General features: G+C 37.7%; 1 protein-coding gene across 4 annotated transcripts in view; it reads left to right on the top strand.

Moving 5' to 3' along the window:
* The window catches only part of MYO16 (myosin XVI), a 505,283-nt gene that overhangs the window by 369,144 nt on the left and 111,768 nt on the right, over positions 1–24,371 (top strand). The window lies entirely within an intron of this gene.

The raw sequence follows: 24,371 nt of genomic DNA, 5'->3' as shown, positions 1-24,371 counted from the left end.
ATGTGAGAGAAACTCATGGATTGGTTGTCTCCCACATGCCCGGGATCCTGCAACCCAGGTTTATGCCCTTGACTGGAATTGAACCCGGGACCCTTCAGTCTTGTTACATAAAAGTGATGCCAGTTACTACCATTATAGCTTTAATAGAAATGTGAATTAATAAGTTTAGGAGCTACTAAATATTCTAAAGTCTTTAATTGGCAAAGGGTCCATTTTCTTCAGGGTAATTTTGCTAAGTTAGAGAGAGAAATATTGATCAGCTGCCTCATGCACATTCCTCATTGGGGACTGAGCGAGAAGCCTGGGCGTGTGCCCTGACCAGGAATTGAACTTGTGACCTATTGGTGCATGGGATGAAGCTTAACCATTGAGCTATACTGGCCCAGCATTATCTGTTTGTTCTTAATTATCAGTATCATCCAAAGCCAATAGGACAGGGATCCCAAAGCAGCACCATGACATCAATGGGAAAACAAATCCCTGGAGATTTAGAAAAGGTAGTGGTGGGTCCTCTACCCTTGATTATCTTTGCTCTGTTTGCTATTAAAAAAAATCCAGTTAAATGTGGGAGTTTCATGGGCTGCAAGTTATTCCCATACTCACAGCCATCTTGTAAATTCAATGATGACATGGAGCTAATCACATGATGGAATGTGGATGAATTAGTCATGATATCTGAAAAATTGGTTCAAAGAATAGTAAGAAAGCTGATCCTTAAAAATGGAGTACTGCACATTTTTATTTAAAATACTGTAACAAATGAAAAAAAAAGCTTTTAGTAACTTTCTGACAACCTTAGAAACAATATCCCAAAGTGATCAGTTTAAATGACTTAAAGTTAATATATAATTCCATGTGGGTAAACATTCCTTGCAAAACAAATGAAATCAGGGTGATTCTTACTATCCCAGGAAAACAGGCAAGAAGTTTTTCAGCATGGATTCAATATTATATCAGTTGCATTTCATTTTAATACAATTTTAAGAGTAAATTAAAAAATTCAATCCCAGAACACTGAATCTTATTTATCACTTGATTTATCTGGGCTTCTTCACTTCCCTCCAGTGATGTATCTCAATGTTTTTAATGATAAGTTTCATCATACAAAACATCTCACAAAATGACCTTGCTTTCAGTATCAAACTAGTTTTAAAGAATTACATTTAAGTTGCTTGTTTTATTACTTACATATCATTCACTTCTTTTCTTAAAACAATTATGTTGTTTAATATGGCTATTAGTATGTGGTAGATTTCTTTCATTATATCTGAATGACCTGAATAATTTAGGAGCATACAAAGATCCTCAAGGCATCATGGGGACCTTTGAAGAGACCTAATCAGTATCACCTATTACTCACCCAATTTTGACCAAAACGAGAAGACAAAATATAAGGCAGAGGACAGATCCAAACGCTGCCTTTCTTGCTCATAAAATGTGGGTTGAAGGACATGGTTTGATAAAAGAGGCAGACGTGCCTGATACTAGAACCCCAGAATTAGGGGACGATCTCCACAGTTGCAGACCTTCCCATGATGGATGCCGTTCGGGTAAAGCTTGAAGCTTTGAGGACCTGAGGGAAACAGTTTCTCTGCAAGCAGGTTGTTTCCAAGAAGATGAGAATGCTTTGGGGTTCTTTTCACCAAAATTACCAATGAGACAAGTCTGTCACTTCACTTTCCCTTATAAAGTGTAAGAGTTTCCCACCCTATCTTCATCTCTAACAAAACATCAGAAAAGAAGAGGGAGTCTCTTTGGCTCTGTGGTATATTGTGTTCTGGAACCATTGGACTCATTTGATAAGTCTATACATAATTAGGGATGTGATTATATCCCTGAGGGGTGTATCTAGTCTTTCAAATCTTTCTTCCTCTCACCCGCATGAGCTCCTCACTTCTTGTATATATTTCTCTGACCACTGATGAGCAATATGGATGTTACACCCAAAGATTCTGAAGTATGCCAACAATGAATTACTTTAATTGATCTCAAATCCACCCTGAATGCATTCTATTGATATTTCCCGTTTCCTGTTCTGAATTACTGTCTAACAGAATCTACCAGCCATTCTGCAACCAGGATAAATGAAAATACTAAAATAAAGCAAATAAGCAATGCAAATAAAAATTGCTGTCGCCTAGATATTCCCCAAATTTGACTATAAATCTTCCATTATTAAGTTCCCCCAGTGAGAAATGAAAGTTCAAAGATTAATGCGTATTGTAAATTAAAGCCCAGAGATATTTGATTTCAAAGGAATTCAAATCCCAGATCTGATTATCTTGTCTTTTTGAGTTAAATGTACAAAATTCATAATGCATAAGTTAAATTATTACCCCCAAATCATCCTTTTCATTTTCTTACTTGGTTCTGTCTTAGCTAAAGAGGTTCCAGACATCTTGGTTGAGCTGAACTCTTTGGTATAACAGTTTGAGCTATCATATCTGTCTGTTTTGCGCGCAATAATAAGATGCCATACACTTGGGGGCTTAAACAGCAGGCATTTCTTTTCTCACAGTTCTGGATACTTAAAGTCTAAGATTAGGATGCCATCAGGGTTGATGTCTGCTGAGAACTCTGCCCTTGAGTTGCAGGTGGCCACCTTCTTACTACGTGCTTCCATAACCTTTTCTTGGTGCATGAATGCAGAGAGAGGGATAACAAGAATCAGAGAGAAAGAGACAGAGAGATGACTCTCTGATATCTCTTCTAAAAGCACATTACTCCTTGGATAGAACAGCTATGGTACATTTTCACAATGAAATACTGGTTGGCCATAGACAGGCAGAAAATCGTACCCTTTGGGAAAGCATGGGTGAACCTAAAAAACATTATGCTAAATGAAATAAGCCAGTTAGAGAAAGGCACGTATCATATGATTTTGCTCATATGTGGAATATAATGAGCAAACTGAACTAATAAGTAAAATAGAGACTCATAGATAGAGAGCAAGTAGATAGCCCAAGAGAGAAAGAACTCATGGACACAGACATCAGTGTGTTAGGTGCAGGGGGAAGGGGAAGGGGAAGATGAATTAGGTTATAGGGAGGAATAAATGATGATGAAAACAATTAAGAAAAAATAAATAAATGAATGGTAGTTTTATTGAATTAGGTCCCCCCACCAGATCTAATTTAACCTTAAGTACCTCCTTATAAGGGCTCTATTTCCAAATGTAGTCACATTGGGGATTAAGGCTTTAACATTCAAATATGGGGGGAGGACATTGTGTCCATAATAGTCAACTTAATGGATATGGCTATTTCAGGCCTCACATGCTGTGTTAACTAGTGCAAAGAGTCCCATCATCTTCACATTGAGAGACCAATGAGTTAATAGGAGACCTAAGGTTATTCAAACATTAACTTCATACACACTAAATTTAAGACTATATACCTAGTATCTAGAGCAGTATATTAAGGGCATGATTACTCTTTAATCTAATAGTTTATGTTGTTAAAGACAAGGGTGATCACAGAGTATTTTGACCAAACCAGGGCATGTTTTATAGTGACATGGGGCATTATTAATAATTTAGACAAGAATACTGGTAGAAACTGGGAACATCTCTGGCAAACCAGGACATTGGTTATCCCAACTATCCTTACCCTGCATATCTTTTTTTTATGAATTTCATCACATTTTATTACCAGGATTTTTAATATTTGTCATTCCTGGTAGACTCTAAACTCTGTTAAGGAAGAACTTCTGTATGCCCATAATAGATGACCAACAAGTATTTGGTGAATAAATTAAGACATAAAAGAATAATGTTAGTTTTCTGTATAGTTTTATAGTTGAGCTCTAAATTATGTGTCCAAGATATAGCATTCATTGATATTCTATGTAAAACTCATTAGTGGGTCAAAATAATTTTCAGTATCTAACCAACGTAACATTTCTGGTTTTATTATACCTAAATATTTCTATTTTAGGGTAACCATTTAGATTTTACTTATTTTTGGCCATTACAAACTTTAGTGTGAGATAAATATCCCAGTCTTGGCTTTGTCACAGATTAAAATATTATCTCATTTCCCCAAAAACACTGTGAGTCATTATCTGAAATTACTAGCCATATAAGAATTGTACAACAATGCATATATTAGTACTCCTATATTGATTAAACAGTGACATTACTTGATATTTATTTATTTGTTATTTGAAATGCTTCAACTAAAAGAACACTATTTTATATTGCAAAAGTGTAGGATCAGTTTATGCAGTAGAAATATTTTTAGAAATAAGAACTTCAAATCACAATTGACACTGTATTAATGATCTATGTTTATGTAGAAACTATTTTTAACTAAGGTAATTTACAGTTAAAACTGTTCCATTTAATAGTATTTTCATAATGTATTTAATTACTCTATGACAACTGTATCATTATAAGACCATATTACTTAAACTTAAAAACTTTTGCAGCAATTTAATAAATAAATATTCCTATTATATAAAATAAAGATGCCTATGTTGAACAGAATTCAATTTGGGAATAAAAGTAATATATATATACTAGTAGCTCATTGAAGGAAGATTCCTGCAATAGGGCTTCCTACTGTGCTCTCCCCCACCCCGCCTACTTCCCTTCTTTCTCCGCCACCCCACTTGCTTGCTTCTCCTCAGCTTCCCTCCCTTTTGCAGTGATTGGCTTCTTTCTACACAGTCTTGATATACAAATTAACCGCCATCTTGGTTGGGTTAATTTGGATACTCACCCTGATTGGCTGGTGGGCATGGCTTGGGCATAGCGAAGGTGCAGTCAATTTGAATGTTACTTTTTATTAGGTAGGGTATCCTCTCTAATAAAAGAGAAACATTCAAATTGACTGTACCTTTGCTACGCCCACCAACCAATCAGGGATAATATGCAAATTAACCCAACCAAAATGGCAGTTTATTTGCATATCCAGGCCAGAGCAAAGACTGAAGACAGTGTAGAAAGAAGCCAAGCACTGCAGAAGGGAATGAAGCTGCAAAGAAGCAAGAAAGTTGGGTGGTGGAGAAGGCAGGGAAGCAGGTAGGGTGGGGAGAAGGGAGAGAAGGAGGGAGGGCAGTGGAGACCCCAGTAGGAAGCCCTATTGCAGGAATCTTCCTGCTAGGGGCATCTAGTATGTGTGTGTGTGTGTGTGTGTGTGTGTGTGTGTGTGTGTATGTATTATATAACCCTGATATGCAAATAGACTGAATGGGGAACAACTGAACAACTGAACACTAGGGGGTGCGTGCGGAACATGGCAGCATCAGCAATAGGTGGCACAGCATGGAACATAGTGGGCATCAGCCACAGTGGGATGGTGGAGCAGGTGAGTGGGGACACCAGACCAAGGTGGGGCATCAGTCATTGTCATCAGGGCAAGCCTTTGGTCCTTACTGAAAATTATTTGCTCCTGCACGTTGAGGTCCTGCCAGGTGCCTGCGCCTGCTACTGGCTTCTGCACCTGCTGCTGACACCAGCCCCGCTCCCACCCACTGCCAGCACCAGAGCGCTTGCTCACACCTGCTGCTGGTGCCCAGCGCTGGCCTTGATCACTTGGCACTGTCAGTGGGTGTGAGTGGCAGCTTCCGGCCCTGATCTCCCCTTGAGGCTTCTCCACTTCCCCTGCTCCTGAGCAGCTGCCTCCCACACCTGTTGCAGGCAATGGCCCCACTTGAACCCTTGGTTGAGTTTATTTGCATGTTTGCTCCTGATTGGCTGGTGGGCGTGACTTGAGGGTGGGGCAGAGGTATGGTCAATTTGCATATTACTATTTTATTAGATAGGATATGTATATATTTAATCTATAGTTTTTGCCTGGCCAGTGTGGTTCAGTTGGTTGAGTGTCATCACATGCACCAAAAGGTTGCCAGTTCCATTCCCAATCTGAGCATCTGCCCAGATCGTGGACTCATGCCCATTAGGGGGCATGCAGGAGGCAATCAGTGTTTCTTTTTCATATCTATGTTTCCTTTATCTCTCTCCCCTTTTCTTTCCTTCTCTCTATAAATAAATAAAATTTTAAAATTCATATTTTAGAAATATTATGACAACATATTGTTAAACTTCAAATTAATATTCTGACAAATATCTCTCAATTTATGACAAAAACATTCCAACAAACTTCTACAAAGGATCTCCACTAATTTTTCCACAGCTATCAGAAATGAAATAACATATTAGAAAGTAACTACTAATGTATTCAGAACATTGAAATTTGCAAAAGGATGAATCATGCAGAGTGACCTGAAAATTATCAGTGCACTTAATGAGGGACTCAAGAGAAAAATACTTTAATAGGAATGACTTGAGCAATCTCAACAACTGACCAGATGGTTAGAGATAGGGACATTGTGACTTTTTTTTTTTTTTTTTTTTTTTTTTTTTAGCTCTGATCATCATAATCCTACAAATCATAGTCTCTTCAAGAACTAGAATACCACATATGACATTTACCAAAAGCATGCCCTTCCTTGTTTTGAACAAATATCTATTAGTTCTCTACAAAGCTAAGACATGGAAGTAATTATTTATACATTGCATTTAGTAAAGCAATGATTATTTAACATGATAGTAAAACAAGAAAGTTATAGCTATACCTTTTCCATTAGAGATGATCTACACCAATTCAAAGTTGACTTTTATAGGATTATCAGGAAGCAGTTTTTGAAAAAAGTTATTACTTGGGATATTTTAAAAATCTACTGGTTCATTCCAGGTAAAATGTATATTTGGAGAAGGCATAGATATAGGATAATCCATTTTCTGTGCCAAGTACACCCCATTGTCAAGACCATCATCAATGCCATAATCATCTTCCCACAATTCAGTTATATAGCTGAGTACCATTTGATTAGATACTTTTATATGTTGTCTTAAATTCTTGGTATTGTGCTTTGGTCATTGCTACAAATAAGTCTACATATTCAGATAATAGGGCATATACTGTATTTCCCCAACACTTACCTAGCCCATTTCCCTTATTTATGGAAAATTGATAGAAAATCCACTTCACAGAAAGTTCTGGGTTCTAGTCATCCTACCTAATAAAAGAGCAATATGCAAAATAACTATCACTCCACTCCACAAACCACACCCACAAGCCACACCTACCAGCCAATCAGAGAAGGATGCAAATAAACCTAACCAAGATGGCTACAACCACAGAGAGCAGGAGGGAGGCGTTTTCCTGGCAATGGAGGAAGCCAAGCTTTCTGCCTGCCCTTGCCGACCAAAGCCACCACTCAAGGCTATAAACTTTCAATTATAGAAGGTAAACAAATCCAAACAGAAATGGCTGCTGCCACTGAGCAAGCAGGAGGCTTGGCTCCACTCCAGGCTACAAAGTTTCAATTGTAGAAAGTAAATAAATTCCAGATACTAGGGCCTCTGCTTGGGTCGCTGGGGGATGTGGCCAGCCTGCCAACCACCACAGGCCCCTCACTCAGCTCAGGTTGCCCCATGCCTCAAGATACCTTTCAGGGCAAACCAGCTGGCTCCCTCCCGTGCACCAGGCCTCTATCCTATCTAATAAAAGAGTAATATGCAGATTGACCATCACTCCAACACACAATATGGCTGCCCCCATGTGGTCAAAGATCCTGCCCCTATGTGGACACAAGATGGCCAGCAGCAGAGGGCAGTAGGGAGAGACCAGGCCTGCCAGGGAGGGCAGTTGTGGGTGATCAGGCAAGTAGGGGAGGGAAGTTCGGAGGCACCAGACCTATAAGGGAGGACAGTTGAGAGGGACCAGGCCTATAAAGGAGGGCAGTTGAAGGCAATCAACCCTGCAGGGGAGGGCAATAGGGGTGACCAGGCCAGAAGAGGAGGGAAGTTGTGGGCAAACGGGCTGGCAGAGGAACAGTTAGACATCAATCAGGCTGGTATGGGAGTGGTTAGGGGTTGAGCAGGCTGGCAGGCAGGCGAGCAGTTGGGAGCCAGCAGTCCTGAATTTTGAGACAGGTGTCCGACTGCTGGGTAGTCGGACATGCCTCTAAGGGTCCCAGATTGGAGAGGGTGCAGGCTGGGAAGAGGGATAACCCCTTCTCTGTCCTGATGCACTAATTTTGTGCACCAGGCCTCTAGTATTTCATATTTCACATGTTTAGTAGCTTCACAATATCGCTTGTATCCTCTTTGAAACTACTCCCATGGTGCACGTTCACTGAGAATGGTTAATTACTACATGCCATGCCATAGTGTACCTTAAAAATGCAATGATAAATGCATTTTTTTCTCATTCCATCTCATTAAATAAATAACTTTATCAGGTTGAAGAATTTGTTCTTCCCACTATAACTTAATACAGCAATTTTCAACAAGTTTGGAGCAAGAATTTTTAAAACATGAAATACCTTACCATTTAGTCAGGACATTGACCTCTTTTCCCTTAGACTGTTAAATGAAAAAAAAAAATCACAGCTGTCAACACAGTAGCCAGCCAGTGTGAATGAATCAAAATTATACCCATTTTTTGGCTAGGTTGGCCAAAAATATTTTTGGTGTGCCATTGAATTTTAGTAATTACTTTATATGTGCTATGAGATGAAAAAGGTTAAATACCCTGCCCTAATATCTTCTCACAATCTTATCTAGATGTAACCTTAGTAATATATACCAGTCTCCTATTTTAGATTATGCTTCCAGCACCTAACACAGGGCCTGGGGAAAGATTGGTACACAATAATTATGTTGTTGTCCTTAAAAGAATGAATAAGAATTTATATCATCATTGGGCATTTTCCAGAGAATTATTTATCACCATGTCTCTGCTAACATTCATAAAATCTGTGTTCTTTAAAACACACAGGCATACACACACACACACACACACACACACACACACACACACACACACACACACAAATCATTCTTCAGAATAATCAGTACATCTCAAATATGGCAGCTCAGGAGACTCAAAACGTTTTATTGTTTTTTATTTGTTTGTTTATTTGTTTTAATAAGAGTAGTTAGTGAGTGCCTGAGAATGGGGGGCATGGAAGAAGATAGGGGGCTGGAAGAGGTTAATGGAGAAAAGAGGACCTATGTAATACTTTCAATAGTAAAGATTTAAGAAAGAAAAACAAGGAAAAATTAAATATGGGTGTCTGGGTTGGGCCAGGGTAGTAGGTAAGGTTGCCAGATAAGACATTAGATGTCAGATAAAAAATAAGATACCCAGTTAAATTTAAATTTTAGATAAACAACAAATGTTGAGGATTGACGGATATGATTACTAATCAAGGATGCCATGACATTTTCTGGATCACAATTTCATGGATTCCCCTTCTCTTCTCTTCCCTTTCCTTCCTTCTTTTACTCTCATCTTCTTTCCTTCCTTTCTTCTACAAAAATTTATGGATTATCTACTACAATTGTTAGCTACATTACCTAATTGAATACTTTTGTAATTCTTTTAGACTATAATATTCAAATCCATTATTTTTATAAGATATGTTTTCATTTTCTATTTTATATTATGATTGCTAACTGTTGAGTATTGAATACAATGATGAATTCTATTTATATAACAATATGGATACAGAATTTGGTAATCTGCACTCAAATTTCTCAAAAATACTAACAACAAAATTATTTTATTTCATGTGCATTTTAATCTCTGTTCCATTATTGAGAGATAAAGGGTATCTACTTCTGCCTGGAAAAACATAGAATTACATATTTTCAGATACAGATACATATTTCCATCATACTTCTAACAATATAACTGCAGACATATATAGGAATGTGGCCCCTTCAGATGTGACTCAAATCTTAGGACACTGACTAAATGTTTTCGTCTAATCAAATTTTACTGAAAAGACTACAAACACATTGACTAAAAATTTTTTTCTACTTTCAGTAGATCCTGTTTAGAATAATTCTTATCTAAAAATATTTTCATAACTGTAACATTAAAAAGTATGGTGGTTACACTGAGGGAAAGGGGCTGGAGGTTGTAAAGGGTAAAGAGGGTCAAATGCATGGTGTCAGAAGATTTGACTTTAGGTGGTGGGCACATGATGTAATATACAGATGATGTATTATAGAAATGTACACTACACTTGAAACCTATGCACTCTTATTAACCATAGTTACCCCAATACAATACATCAAATACCAATATTTACTAGTTTTTGCTGTTGACCAGATGCTGTTAAAACATGCACTATGTGCTCTTATTTTCTCATAGTTATGTGAACTACATATGATTCCTATCAAAGTCTCAAACTCAGTTCCTCTGATTCCATCTTCCTAACTTATTTTGCACCAAGAGGAGTTACTGCTCTCATGTTAACAGGCAAACTAAACATCAGAAAGAGCAAGAATTTTGATTTCTATTACAATCATACAGGACATATTTTTTACTTAAGTACCTCTGGATTTTTTTTAATGCAAATTTATTTCTAAAATTTTAACAGTTTTAATAAAAGATAATTGGCATGCATAAATTGCACCTGTTTTTGGTTTTGGGAGATGGCAAGTTGTAACATAAACCTGCACCCTGAAAACCATTCCACAAATAAAGATGGTTACCATAACAATTACCCTCAAAAGATTCCTTGTGCTCTTTTGTAGTATCTATCCTCTTCTTACCCATCTCTACTTCTTACCTCTAAACAAGCATCGACACACTTTTGTTTGCTATATGTTAATTTCATTTTCTAAAATATTCTATAAATGGAATCATAAAGCAGACTCATTTCTGTCTGGCTTCATTCACTTAATGTGGTAATTTTGACATCACCCATATACTGGTAGTTGTATCAATAGTTTAATGAGTATTATTGCTATTACATGTTTACTCACCCCTTGATTTGGGATGTTCTCAGATTTTGGTTATTATAAGTAGAATCATCATGAACATTTTGTACAGGTCTTTTTCTGGACGTGGTTTATTTTCTGAGTGGGGATATAAATATAAGAATGAAGTGACTGAGGCATATGGTTAAGGTATGTTTAACTTTCTAAAAAAATTGCCCAACTGTTTCCCAAAATGATTATATTAATTTGCATTTCCACCAAGAGGGTATGCGAGTTCCAGTTATACCATCTCCAACACTTGGTTTAATCAGACTTTTTTTTTCATTTTTGACATTCCAATGGATGTGCACTGATATCTCACTGTGATTTTACTTTGCATCATTCTAATGCCTAATAACATAGAGCATCTTTCTATGAACTTATTTGATAGTCATATGTCTTCTTTAGTGAATTTTCTGTTCTAATATATTGCCTATGTTTTCACTGGGTTATTGTTTTTAGAGTTCTTTATAGATTTTGAAAACACGTGTGTATTAGATATTTAATTGGCAAACATTTTCCCAAAAACTGTGCCCTGCCTTCTATTCTGTAGAAAAAACTGTGTGGAATTAGCATTAATTCTTCTTTAGATGTTTGGTAGAATTTGCTCGTGACACCATTTGGGTGTGCACATTCCTTACTTGAAGAGATTTTAAGTATAAACCCAATTTCTTTAATAGTCTTGGGATATTCATATAGTCTGTTTCATCTTGGTTGGATTTTAGTAATTTGTGGTTTTTGAGAAATTGCTGTATCATCTAAGATGACAAAGTTATCAATGTAGAGTTATTTGTAGCATTCCATTATTAATCTTTTAATATCTGTAGGGTCTGTGATAAAATCCTCTATTTTTCTCTTTTGGTCCTGATAATGATAATTGTGTCTTATTTTTTTCCTTACCAGTCTTGCCAAAATTTTATCAATTTTATTTATTCAGAGATAAATAACCAGCTTTTGATTTTTATTATCTCTGTTGTTTTATTGCTTTAACTTAGGGAGATTGACATTTTTACAATGTTGAATTATTCTGCCCAAGAACATACTGTATTCAGCGGTTTACTCAAGTATACATATTTGCATTTCAGGAACTTAAAAAAATGTTCCTCTTACAGATTTTGAACATATCCTGTTAAGTTTACATATAAATATTTTAAGTTTTTTGCTGTTATAAATGGAGCCTGGAGTAAAGGAGTAATGGATTGTTCAAATCAATTTGATTGAAACTACTCCTATCTTTATTACTTCTTTCCTCTGCATGCTTTAGGTTTGTTTAGCTCCCCCTTTTCCAGTATTAACATAGGACATTAGGTTAGAGATATGAAACCCATTTTCCCCTAATGTAAGCATTTAATGTGCATTTTCTTTGTTTGTTGAAACAGCACCATCAGGCCGTGGTGAGTTTACCATTTTTTTTTTCAGTGTATCCTGGCCTGGAAGCCAAGCAGTTCTAAACCCAAGGGGTGGATATTGGTGCAAACAAATAGTTCTAGAAGTCTTTTAATGCAGGCTCAAGGGGCAGGACATGAAACTCATAACTCTCAAGTGTGCAGAAATGCATTGAATTTTATTTCCTCCATTATCTCCTGTCTCATACCAAGCAGTCCTGTGGCAGAAGGCTCCTAGGCACCTGATAATCTGAGAGGAGATTCTTGCCCCTTCCCACCCCTTCACCCCCAATTCAGAACAATAGCTATTCCCCAGAGGATGGGGTAAACCATATTGAACTTCTCACTTTCCCGTCAGAAGGCAGCTTGCCCCAGGTGCAGATGTAGTCACAGAGGTCCACAGTCAACAGGGCTAATAAAGCTCCAGACCTCAGGCTGGAACACAGGAAAGGGAGACCCAGGAAATGAGAGACTTGTAGAAGGACAGAGAATTCGGGGAAGCTATGGAACCAGGGCTCTGCAGGCGTGGATCTTGCACCCATTTTACCTTTATTTTTTCTTTCATTAATCTGTTTGAATGGACTATTTTTATAGCACTTTTAAGTTCACAGCAAAATTGATCTGAAGTTAAAGAGATTTCCTACATACACCCTGCCCTCACATACACACAGCCTCCTCCATGAGCAACATCTCCCACAGGGTGGTACATTGGTCACCACTGATGGACCTGCATTTACACATCATCACCCCAAGGGCAGAGTTTCCATTAAGATTCACTCTTGGTGTTCTGTAATGTCCCTTTGTTTTTATTTTGTTAAAAATGTTTTAAAGGTATTTTATGAAGTATGGTATTTTAAGCTGTCACATTTTTCTTCTTTATTTAATTTACTGGAGTGACATTGGTTCGCAAAACCATACAGATTTCAAGTGTACAAGTCAATACAACATCATCTGCATACTGAGACTGAGTCAGGTGCCCATCACCCCAAGCAAAGTCTCTGTCCAACGCCACTTCCCCCACTTTCTTTTTGCTATCACTACACTGTTGTCCGGGTCTATGTGTTGTCTGAGTCTCTCTCTCTCTCTCTCTCTCTCTCTATATATATATATATATATATAGATAGATAGATAGATAGATAGATAGATAGATATAGATATAGATATAGATATAGATATAGATATAGATATAGATATAGATATAGATATAGATATAGATAGATATAGATAATCATTTTCATTTCATACTCCTGATGCAAAACAATCGAGTTCTCTATCCAGTGTCCCATGGGATTTTTCAATCTGGCTGATGAGAACAACCAAACTTCCTTCCTGTTTTTATGATGGGATTGGTTCACTCTCATCCATTTGGGTGGTGCTTTTCTGGGACATAGGTAGTTTATTCCCATGCATGTGCTTATCACTATTTGGCTGGAGACTTGATGGGAAAGCTGAGGACTTTTGCAGTATTCTCTCAGAGTAACTCTCCTCTGATTCTCTGCTCTGTGAGCTCCCAATGCCATTTACTCAGGAAATCCCCACGCTTCACTCAGGACCCCCTCTTTGGGCCACAGTCTACATCCTCCCCCTTTGAAGTAAGCTGACCAGGCTTTGGTCATGAGTCATTTATTTCCTGTCCCTCGGAGATTACTGGTCTTCGTTGGCTGGTCTCATATGTTGCCCAGTAGTAAGTTGCTTGTGGACGGAGGATAAAACTAGAAAACGTTACCCCTATTTTGACTGGAAGCAGAAATCTGTGAACTTCCTTGTTATATTGGTTACTTTATCTGTTAAATTGTTCCCATGAGTTCCTATAATTTATTATCACAACAGAGAACTTCCTAAAATTATGGTATGACTTGAAATCCTGCATTTTTTAAAGATAATTTTGATAGTTTGAAATGGTACACTTCTCTGTTTGATTATGCACATTATGTACACCAACTTTTCCTAAACAGACTAGTATCTCTGTATAAAAAGTAACATAGAACAGCTGGTATTTTATAAAATGACGATGTCAGACAAGTGTTTGGGATAGGAAGTGGAGGCGAATACTATATTTGAGTGTGCATAGGATTTTAATTAAGCTAAAATTAGGCATGTTAGAAATTGTTCAGGAAGCTGATACCCTTCATTCGTATTCTTTTTTTTTTCTTTTTCTTTATTGATTAAGGTATTACATATGTGTCTTATTGCCCCATTGCCCCCTACCCCCCTACTCATGCCCTCACCCCCCTGGTTAGGCTTATATGCATGCAGACAAGTCCTTTGGTTGATCTCTTCCCCTTACCCACACCCTCCCCTATCTTCCCTCTGAGGTTTGATGGTCTGATCGATGCTTCTCTGTCTCTGGATCTGTTTTTGTAGAATTTATGTGTTGAAAAATTCTATGACCAAAATGGTCAGAAATGCATATTTATGTCCAGAGTTCTGAATAGACTTATGAACTTTTTGCCCCCTCCCAAATCCCCGCCCCCCCACACACACATGCTTTGGCTCAAGAAAAAAGTACAACCTGCTTTGCTCACAGTAGAATTTTAAGAGTTAGCAGGATCTCGTCCCTTCTCTTATTGATGCTCTACCAGTATTCTAAATCATGGGAACCATGAGACATAAAAAATTTCTTAAGGTATTTGAAATTTAATTAATGATGTGGAATCAAGGATATGCTTTTGAAAAAAGTACCTTTTATTTACATTTATCAAATATTATCTCAGAAATATTTATAAAAATCATTATCTGCAAATATTACTGTAGCCTCTTATTAGACATTTATCAGGTCAGAAATAAGGCTCAAACATTAAAATTTAAGCAAATATATTTGTCCTTTACTATGTACTATTGCCATTACATTTCATTGAAAAAAAATATAGATATATTATTAGCAATTATCTTTTTCAAAGAAACAGAAAACCTGGATAAGACAGGCCTTGAAAGGTAGAAGCCTTGTATATGAGTCTTGTACATTCTCTCCTCAGGATTCTCATAAGATATTTATTCCTTTTATTAGATATATAAAATCTTTAAACAAAACTGCAAATATACTTTCTTAGCACCATTCATTGTAACATTTAAAATTAAGAAAACTAGCAATCATAAATAAAATCTAACGAAGTAAAATGTTATATTATGCCAGGACTTTTCTTTCCTATAAACATTATTTCTTGTGCTAAATCTTACCCATTTTACTAGAGATCTAAAAGCTTGAAAGCTCAAAGATAGCTCTATAAAAGTTATTCATTGGAATTAATATTGAGTTCCTACTACCCACCCAAGGCCATTCAAAGTGGTGAAGATACAAAGATGAATAAGTCTTTCCCAAGTCTGAAGTATCTTTCAGTTAAGGGGGAGGAATAGAAACATAAGGTAGTTCTGCAAGCTGTCAGTGGTTCCCAGAATTAGCTTGCTATCTGCTACATGGAAGTGCTCAGAAGGAATACCTAAAGGGGTCTTGAAAGGTTATGAGAATTAAGATCATTGGAGGAGATGATGGAAGATATCCCAGTTTTAAAATGGGAGTACAGGTGAGGTTAGTTACAGGTAATGTACATAAAGGGAAGGTGGTAAGAAGCATGAAACAGTGTGCAGGGAAAGACATTTTCACTGCGGTAACATAAGAACAAGCAAGGAGAATGGAGCAGAGAGAAAGGCAAGACCTGTGTATTTTGGGGTACAAAATTTGGAATGTATCCTGTAGCTAGTAGGCATTAAACATATAAAACAGTGTAATAATGTGGCCTTATTTTCCTTTATGCTAGATCAGCAATCAGCAAACTATGGCCCCTGGACCCAGTCCAATCAGCAGCAGCCTTAGTATATTGAACTAGAGGCCTGGTGCACAAAATTTGTGCACTCAGGGGAGTCCCTCAGCCTGGCCTGCACCTTCTCGCAGTCCAGGAGTCCTCAGAGAATGTCCAAATGACAGCTTAGGCCGGGCCTAAGCTGTCAGTTGGATATCCTTAGCCCTACTGCAGAGGGGCTCCTGCCACCATTGCTGGGCTTGCCAGCCAAGAGCCCAGCTTTTGTCTGAGCAGTGCTCCCTCTGTGGGATCGCACTGACACCAGCTCCTGTGTTGAGTACCTGCCCCCTGGTAGTCAGTGTGCTTTATTCAGACCCATCATTCCATTGATCAGTTTATTTGCATATTAGCCTTTTATTATATAGGATGTTTCATTGACACACAGCACACCCATTTGTTTGCATATTGTCTATGCCCCACTTTGTGTTACAAAGGATAAATGGAGTAGTTGTGACCTAGACCATATGATCCACAAAGTCTAAAACAATTACTATCTGGCTCTTTATAATTAAAAAAAAAAAAAAAAAAAAAAAAAAAGCTTGCTGACCCCTAGCACAGAGTTTCTCAACCTTGACACTTCACATTTGGGGCCAGATAATTATTTGTCATGCTTGGCTGACCAGTGCATTGTAGAAGCATAACCTGATTACACCCACTAGATTTCAGGAGCACTCCACTTCCCTCATCATGATAACCAAAAATGTCTATAGACATTGCCAAATGTCCCCTAAGTGGGGTGAATCAGTCCTGGTGAAGCACTACTGGTAGCAGCTCAAGTAAAAACAGTGGAAAATTGAATGAAGGGAAAGGACAGATGTTAAAAATATACATAATTTGGATATGAAAATTGCAAGATTTAGTGTTTATAAACATGAACTTCAGTGAAAATTAGAGATCGCTTTTAGAAATCTAGCTTGGATTTCAGCATGGTGTCTCAGGTCAGTGTTTCTCTTAACTGAGAAATCCTAGTGGAGGAGAAGCAGGTGTCAAAGAGAGGAGAATAAGTTCAGTTTTGGATGTGGTGGGTGCATATATCTATGATATGTTGAGGTAAGAAGGCTGATTATGAGAAAAGTCTGGCAGAAGATATATAATATATTGAAATGTTGCTAGATGGTGGCTAGTATTTAAAACCAGAGTTGTAGATGAAAACCACCTAGTATAGTGTCAGAAAAGCCAAGATAATATAAATCCTGTGGAAACTGTGGCAAGAGAGAGAGAGAGAGAGAGAGAGAGAGAGAGAGAGAGAGAGAGAGAGAAAGAGAGAGAGTTTTTGTAGTAGAGGGAACCAGAAATGAGGATACAAAGTGTCTACCATATTTCTGAGTTTCTGAGTTAGGGAATAATTCACTGAGGGTGGTCAGTGAAAGAAAAATTTTGTAGAAGGAAGCATGAAGGATGGTCAAGAACCTTTGAAAGATATGATGAGAAGAAAACAAACAAGAAGAGAGAAAAAAATCAATGGTCAAGGATGCTATGGCCTCCAAAGAATACTATATGGAAAGTCACCACTTAATGCTGGCCAGAAACATTTTCAAGAGTAGTGTGAGCAAGACACTCCCCGCATAGATGTTATATAAGGTTCCTTGTAAACCTCCAGAGTGTTGTACAGATATCACATTTAGTGGGTGGCAATTATGACAGTAGGAGAGGGATTTTAAGGGCACCATCATTAGACCAAATATTTGCAAGAGTCTGTAAAAGAGGCAGAATGCCTGGGGTTGAAACTGTTGGGAAGTCATAGGCTGCATCTCTTTCTCCCTGCATAACACAGATCCGTGGTCCTATGCAGGGTACATCTTTCTATAGCAACACAAATGTTATGTATTACCTATACATGCAGGTCTAAAGTTTATTCATTTTGTTACTTTCACTGAGGCTGATCCACTCAGCTGGCCTGTTTTTAGATGGTTTAAAATGGTTTTAAATAAGTCAACCACAGCCTTCTTTTAATATCATCCAATCTGAAAGTGTAAAAGACACAGCTGAAGAAAAATGGGTACTTTAACCATTTTTAAACAGCCCAAATGGATGAGAAGTGCTATTAGGTAACAATTGGCAGGGCAGAGTGCCCTGGGGAAGAAAAGACAGCACTGCCAGTTCCTCCTGGTGCCCACCTCTGCCCCCTTCACTTGGGACTGATGCGTCTAGCACAGCAATGCCTCTTCCCTGATATGGAAAGGATCTGTGAGAAACCCAACAATGACTTTGGCGTCAGAGATAGTGCCAGTGAGACAAAAATATAACTTAGAAATGAAAATTAAAAAATTAATGGCTATGAAATTGTATGCTTTTACTTGATAGCTACTATGCTATGTGATGATACGATCATTAGTTTTTATATGCTGTATAAAGTGATAGATATCACCAGCAAAACCATATTGCTGAGTTATCATTAAAACAATACTAAATAATGTTATTTCATTGCTTTTTCTTTATAAATAAATATAATTATATGTAAATATTAGACTGAATTATATTATTATATAAAATAATATTTAAATAATCCTTAAAATTTTGTGTGTGTTTTTCCCCATGTCCTCTCATTTGTCCTTTCTCCCCTTCCTTTCTTTATCTATTCACCCAAGAAGAACTGTTGAATGTTTTCTTTTCAATACTCCAGATATTTCAGGGAACGTTAGGGTTAAAAATATGGAATGCATAGAATATTCTCTGCCTCAGAAACTAAGAGCAGCAGAAAATGATAACATGGAGTGATGAGAAGTTGATGCAGGCAATGTCTAGAATGGTGTGCCTTTCCAGGGAAGGAGCTCCTAGGATTTCATGGAATAGATGACATTGAACTGAGACTTGAAGACATTTAGAGTTAGCCTGAAGGAACTCAAAGAATAGTTGTTCACAGAAGCACAATTATGAGGGAGAGTGGCTAGTTCAGTAAATTTCAGCATGTCAGGAGTACACTATCTTAATGGGTGGGAGGTGCTTAACCAAGAAAAGACAAAGTATCATGAAAGATCTGCCGGATCATGAAAAGCTAGAAATGTGTACTGGAGATGAGAAGTCCTTTTTGAGCAAAACAGTGTGAAAAAATTGACTACACAGGTGTATTTAGAATACTATTGATTATATTAATTGATGTGGTTGAGGCTTTATGGAGATAACTGGATTGAGATGAAGAAAAAGACATAAACTTTAAAGATGTTAGGATGTAAAATGAACAAAACATGTTGATGAACCAATTTTTAACAGACTCCACAGTTTCCAGGTAGGCAGTTGGTAAATGGTAGATCCCAAGGAGTAAGAAAAAATGGGAGAGTGTGTGTGAGGTACGGAATGGAAAATGTTGACCTTGAGGAGATCCAAATTGTGCTCTCCAGGAGGCAATTCAGCAAATTGGCATCAAGTTCAGGAAAGTGATGTCTTACATAAAAAATGTTTTACATACAAAAAAATTTAAATCATTAACCATTAACTTATAAATGATAGTTATAGCTTTAAGTGTGTTTAAGGCTGCTCAAAGAAAACATTCCAAGAGAGCCAAGAAGTAAAGGCTGAAAAAGCACATACATTCAGTAGAAAGATGGAGGAAATTATGTTCATAAAGAAGTAGTTGTGAGACAGGTGACAGGGTTGCATAAAGAATAGGAAGGAAGTCAGGGCAATGGCTAACTCAAGGTGGAATGCTCAATGGTTTCATGTGCTTTAGAGAAGATCAAATTATGCGAGGCAGAAAAGGAGAAAAAATCCCTGCAATGAAGTTGTTGGATTTGACATATAAATCATTAACTATTGTGACATATGAAGTTAAGATGGTGTGCACAAAAGTAGAAACTAGATTGCAGAGTTTTGAGAGAATATTGGAATAAAGAAGAAACTTGGATTTGGTTGTTACTAGAATGCTAACCCATCCTTGCTCATTCTCAGTTATCATACTATATTGTGGTTATAATTTTTTTTAAAAAGATCAAAGCATGATGATCATACAAATATGTGTTGACTATAAAACAAAGATTTTATTCAGCTCTTTACAAGAATGTAAAGAGGAAATGAGTAGCAAAACAGTTCAAATGAAAATTTGATTTACAGAGATTTGTATTCTCTACTGGAAAAATTTATTTTATGCTGCCAGACAAAGGTAATTTGTGTTGCTGTGGACAGGAATCATTTGCATTGTTACCACTTTTCTATAGCTTAAGTTTTATCCGTATAGAGCTGCAAATATCTTAGTCAAAAACAATCCATGATCTTAGAGTTAATGATTCCTAAGGATCCTTTGGAAAATGTCCAGTATTCTATATAGAGGTCACCCAATAGCAAGACAATTCAGGTGTCCATTATTTCCTATATCAAGCAAAGTGTTATACATGTGTTAATCTTAATGGATAATTAAAAACAAAAACAAAAAACTTGAGGCTTGGTGCACGAATTCATGTAAGGGTGGGGTCTGGCTGGCCCACTCTGATTGGGCTTGATCCAGGCAGGGCTGGCAGGGGGTAGAGAGGGAAGAGAGACAGGAGGTTGGTTGGCTGGACCCTCCCCCAATTGGGGTTAGGGAAAGCTGATTGGGATTGCAATGCACCTCAAAGCAACTGGTCATTCCAGTTGTTTTGTTCATTCCTGTGTTCCAGTCATTTGGCTTTTATATATATATATATATATATATATATATATATATATATATATATATATATATATATATATAAATGATAGGAACCAGAACATTTAAGTGTGTGCTGTGTTAAAGATATGTGGTATGTTAATAGACAAAAAGCATTTTTCATATTATCAAATCCTGTAGTGTTCTAGTTGATGCTAAGTCCTAGAGATCTAGTCTACAGTACAATGCTTAGAGTTAATAATACCATATTGTAATGTTAAAATTGTGCTAAATAAAGAGCACGAGAGGAAACTTTTTGAGGTGATAGCTATGTTTATGGCATTAATTGTGGTGATGCATTTACAGATATGTATTTATGTCCAAAGTCATCTAGTGGAATAAATTAAACATATATTGCTTTCTGTTTGTCAACCATACCTCAGTAAAGTGGTTTTTTAAAAAGTGAATAATTTCCAAAATGAATAATCATGATTAGGTTCAGATACCAAACCCCAAGTCTTGACTTAACCATTGTCACACACCTTCAAAAGTAATTGTATAAAAGAAATGTTCAGCCTAACTGGTTTGGCTCAGTGGATAGAGAGTCAGTCTGTGGACTGAGGGGTCCCAGATTTGATTCTGGTTAAGAGCATGTACCTTGGTTGTGGGCACATCCCAAGTGGGAGTGTGCAGAAGGCAGCTGATCGATGTTTCTCTCTCATCAATGTTTCTAGCTCTTTATCCCTCTCCCTTCCTCTATATAAAAATCAATAAAATATATTAAAAAACAAACAAACCAACAATAACAATAAAAAACAATAGAAATGTTCATTTCTGTTGAAATAATCTGACCAAGTTTCAGTGGCAGACTGTTTCTTTGGAGATCATACCTCATTCTAAACTTCTTCATGATTGCATAACCAACTATAATGACAGTGATATTCTGAACAACAGATTCATATGGTACTAAGTAACTCATTTTAATATCTGAAATAGGCATAAACTGGTTGTATTAATAAAATGACTACATTAGCCACGAATCATCATAAAACTTTTTAGCCATTTCCAAAGAGTTACCTTCTCTAATTGGAGGAAGAGAAAACACTTGAATAACACATTTCTCTAACAAACAGATTGGCCTGCCTTGGTTTCCTGCCCATATTCAGAAAGACAGGAGGTCAGACTGACCTTGGTGAATCTTTGGTTAAGGAGCAAATAGCTTGAGAAATAGGATAAATTTTTCTTAAAACCATATAGCTTATGGAGATCTGTTATTTAGATTTCAACAACAAATGAACATCTGTTCTTTTCAGTAACTAAACAAGCTGTTCTTGTACCTGATAAATACAGGCTTATAGCTCTACCAGTAAATTCTGCAAAATGTGCAGGACAAAAGCACCACTTGTACTCAGCATCCTCCTGGGCATCTCTAAAGAGATCAGAAAGCACCAGGGTTGGTTCCTTCGTTTGCAACCATTATTTCAGCTCCATCACGTATTTGATTCCCCAAGAGGGCTCAGTTTTAAACGTCCCCGATGGTAGATGACTTGGGAGTGTTTTGCATGCATGGATGGGGTTCCTGTGTAGAAAAAACATCCTAGGGCTGTATAAAAAACAAGAACAAACCTGGCTGAAATAAACACTTCATGCTGCAAAGGCTGCTCAGGAAATGAAGCCTAGCACATATTTCACACTGGCGCGTTACTAATGTAGTGCTCATTTCACCCATTTATTGAATAAATAAAACATTGTTACATTGCACAATTAAAATGAAACGGTGGGAAAGGCTTTAAGTAAGAGAACTGGGGAACATTGTTATGTAAATTCTTAGCAAATGCTCTGAATATTTTCGTTGTTGTTGCTGTTGGTCTTGTTTGCAGAGTGGTGCTGGCTAATCCCAGGAGCTGAGGTAAAATGTAGCATTCTTTTTCATTATTTAACTCCCACATTGCCTGGGAGGAGAACACCCTGGCTTCATTACATGAAGTCTATGAATGAATACCATCTCTGGGTTTATGAGCTGCCATGGGCTTTGTAAGGAGATGCCTTTAAGGAAGTGGCTTTGATGGAAGTGGAGGAACTTGGGTTGTGGCTATTCACACCCACCACCTTCATGTGCACATCTTGGTTAGTTCCTAGTCCGACCCACACAGAGTGAGAGCTGAGAGGTCCTCCTGGGATTTTCAGATAAAGGGTAGGGGTGTCCTAACCTTGTCAGTTGCCCAGCCCCCAACAGAACCAGTGTGGGCTTCAGGGAAAGCTTCTCTGCAGTGTTCTTCCTACTCTTCCTAAGGACGCCATTATTGGGGGCTCTTGAGCCAGGGAGAACATGGGAATGTGAAGTGCTACTGTCTTTGAATGGCATATCCATATTTCTAAAGATAACAGCAGCCTATTCACAGTAATATGGAGAGGGGAAATCCATCCTTTCTTTCATATATATATATATATATATATATATATATATATATATATATATATATATATATAATCGATTATGGTCTCACATAATTGTTCTTATACGCTAGGGGTGTCGAACTCAATCAGAGAAGGGGCCAAAATCTAAAATCCAGCCTAAATCGCGGGCCGAATGGTTTACTGAACAGTCATAAACTGACAATGTCATAAACTGACAGCGGAGTGCAGTGATGACAGCGCGGTGCGGGCCACATTGCAAGGCCTGGCGGGCTGGATTTGGCCCGCGGGCCTTGTGTTTGACACATGTGTTATACGCCCATTCCCATACCAAACCCCTCCCTACGTATGCCCCCATTCCCCTGTTGTCCATGGCCACTGGCTAGGCCCGTATGCATGCACACAAGTCCTTTGGTTGATCTCTTCCCATTGCAGCCACCCTCCCTTACTTTCCCTCTGAGGTTTGAGAGTCTGATCGCTGCTTCTCTTTCTCTGGGTCTGTTTTTGTTCATCAGTGAATGTTGTTCATTATTTCCTCTAGATGTGTGAGATCATGAGATCCAAGAAATACCCTTCCATCTTTTCTTTTTTAAATACATTTTTATTTAGTTTTTCTAAATATATTTTATTGATTTCAGAGAGGAAAGGAGAGGGAGAAAGAAAAGCATTGATGGTGAGAATCATTGAGCAACTGCCTCTTGCATGCCATTACTTGAGTCGAGTCTGAATCCCGGGCATGTGCCCTGACCAGAAATCTAACTGTGGCCTCTTGGTTCTTAAGTCAATGATCAAACAACTGAACCACACAAGTGGGGCCTGAAATCAGTCTTAATCAGTGCCATAAGCAATAGGTCCGAGATTGTCATAGTCATAATGTAAAGAGTTCTTTTTCCCTTAGAAGAGTTATATATAGATCCTAATGAGCACTGACAAGCTTAATGTTGGTCCCAATGGATTTAAGAATAAATTCTAGAGCACATTTCAGGCCTGAACAATCCAGGAGGTGCAAAAGCCATTGCAAAACACAGCTACTGTCCCCTGTCTGTCCTTCCTGTAAATATAAACCAAGAGGTCATGGGTGCTAAAGAATGGAACTAGGTGGCTATACTGGGAAGTGAATCAGGCTAATGAGCTCCAGGCAGAGGGCACAATAGATGCAAAGAAATGTAACAAGTTCTAAAATGGTTTGATTCACTTGGTGCAGAGGACCACAGGGAAAGGGGTAGAAGATGGGGTGGAAGGATGGGCAGGTGCACAGGATAAAGGTTTTGTATGGTAGGCTGAGCCTAGCTGGATTTTATAATAGCAGAGTCAACCCCACTATAAGATAGGCAGTCCAGGGACTGGACAAAACCTGAAATCATGTAGGGGATTTTAAAACCCTAAGAGTCCTGGGAAGAAGAGAAAGACTGTGCTCACTCTGAGAACACAGA

This window comes from Pipistrellus hanaki (assembly GCF_964339955.1).
Source record: "Pipistrellus hanaki genome assembly, chromosome: 3".
Classification (NCBI taxonomy): Eukaryota; Metazoa; Chordata; class Mammalia; order Chiroptera; family Vespertilionidae; genus Pipistrellus; species Pipistrellus hanaki.
This window is presented reverse-complemented; position numbering and strand designations above follow the sequence as displayed.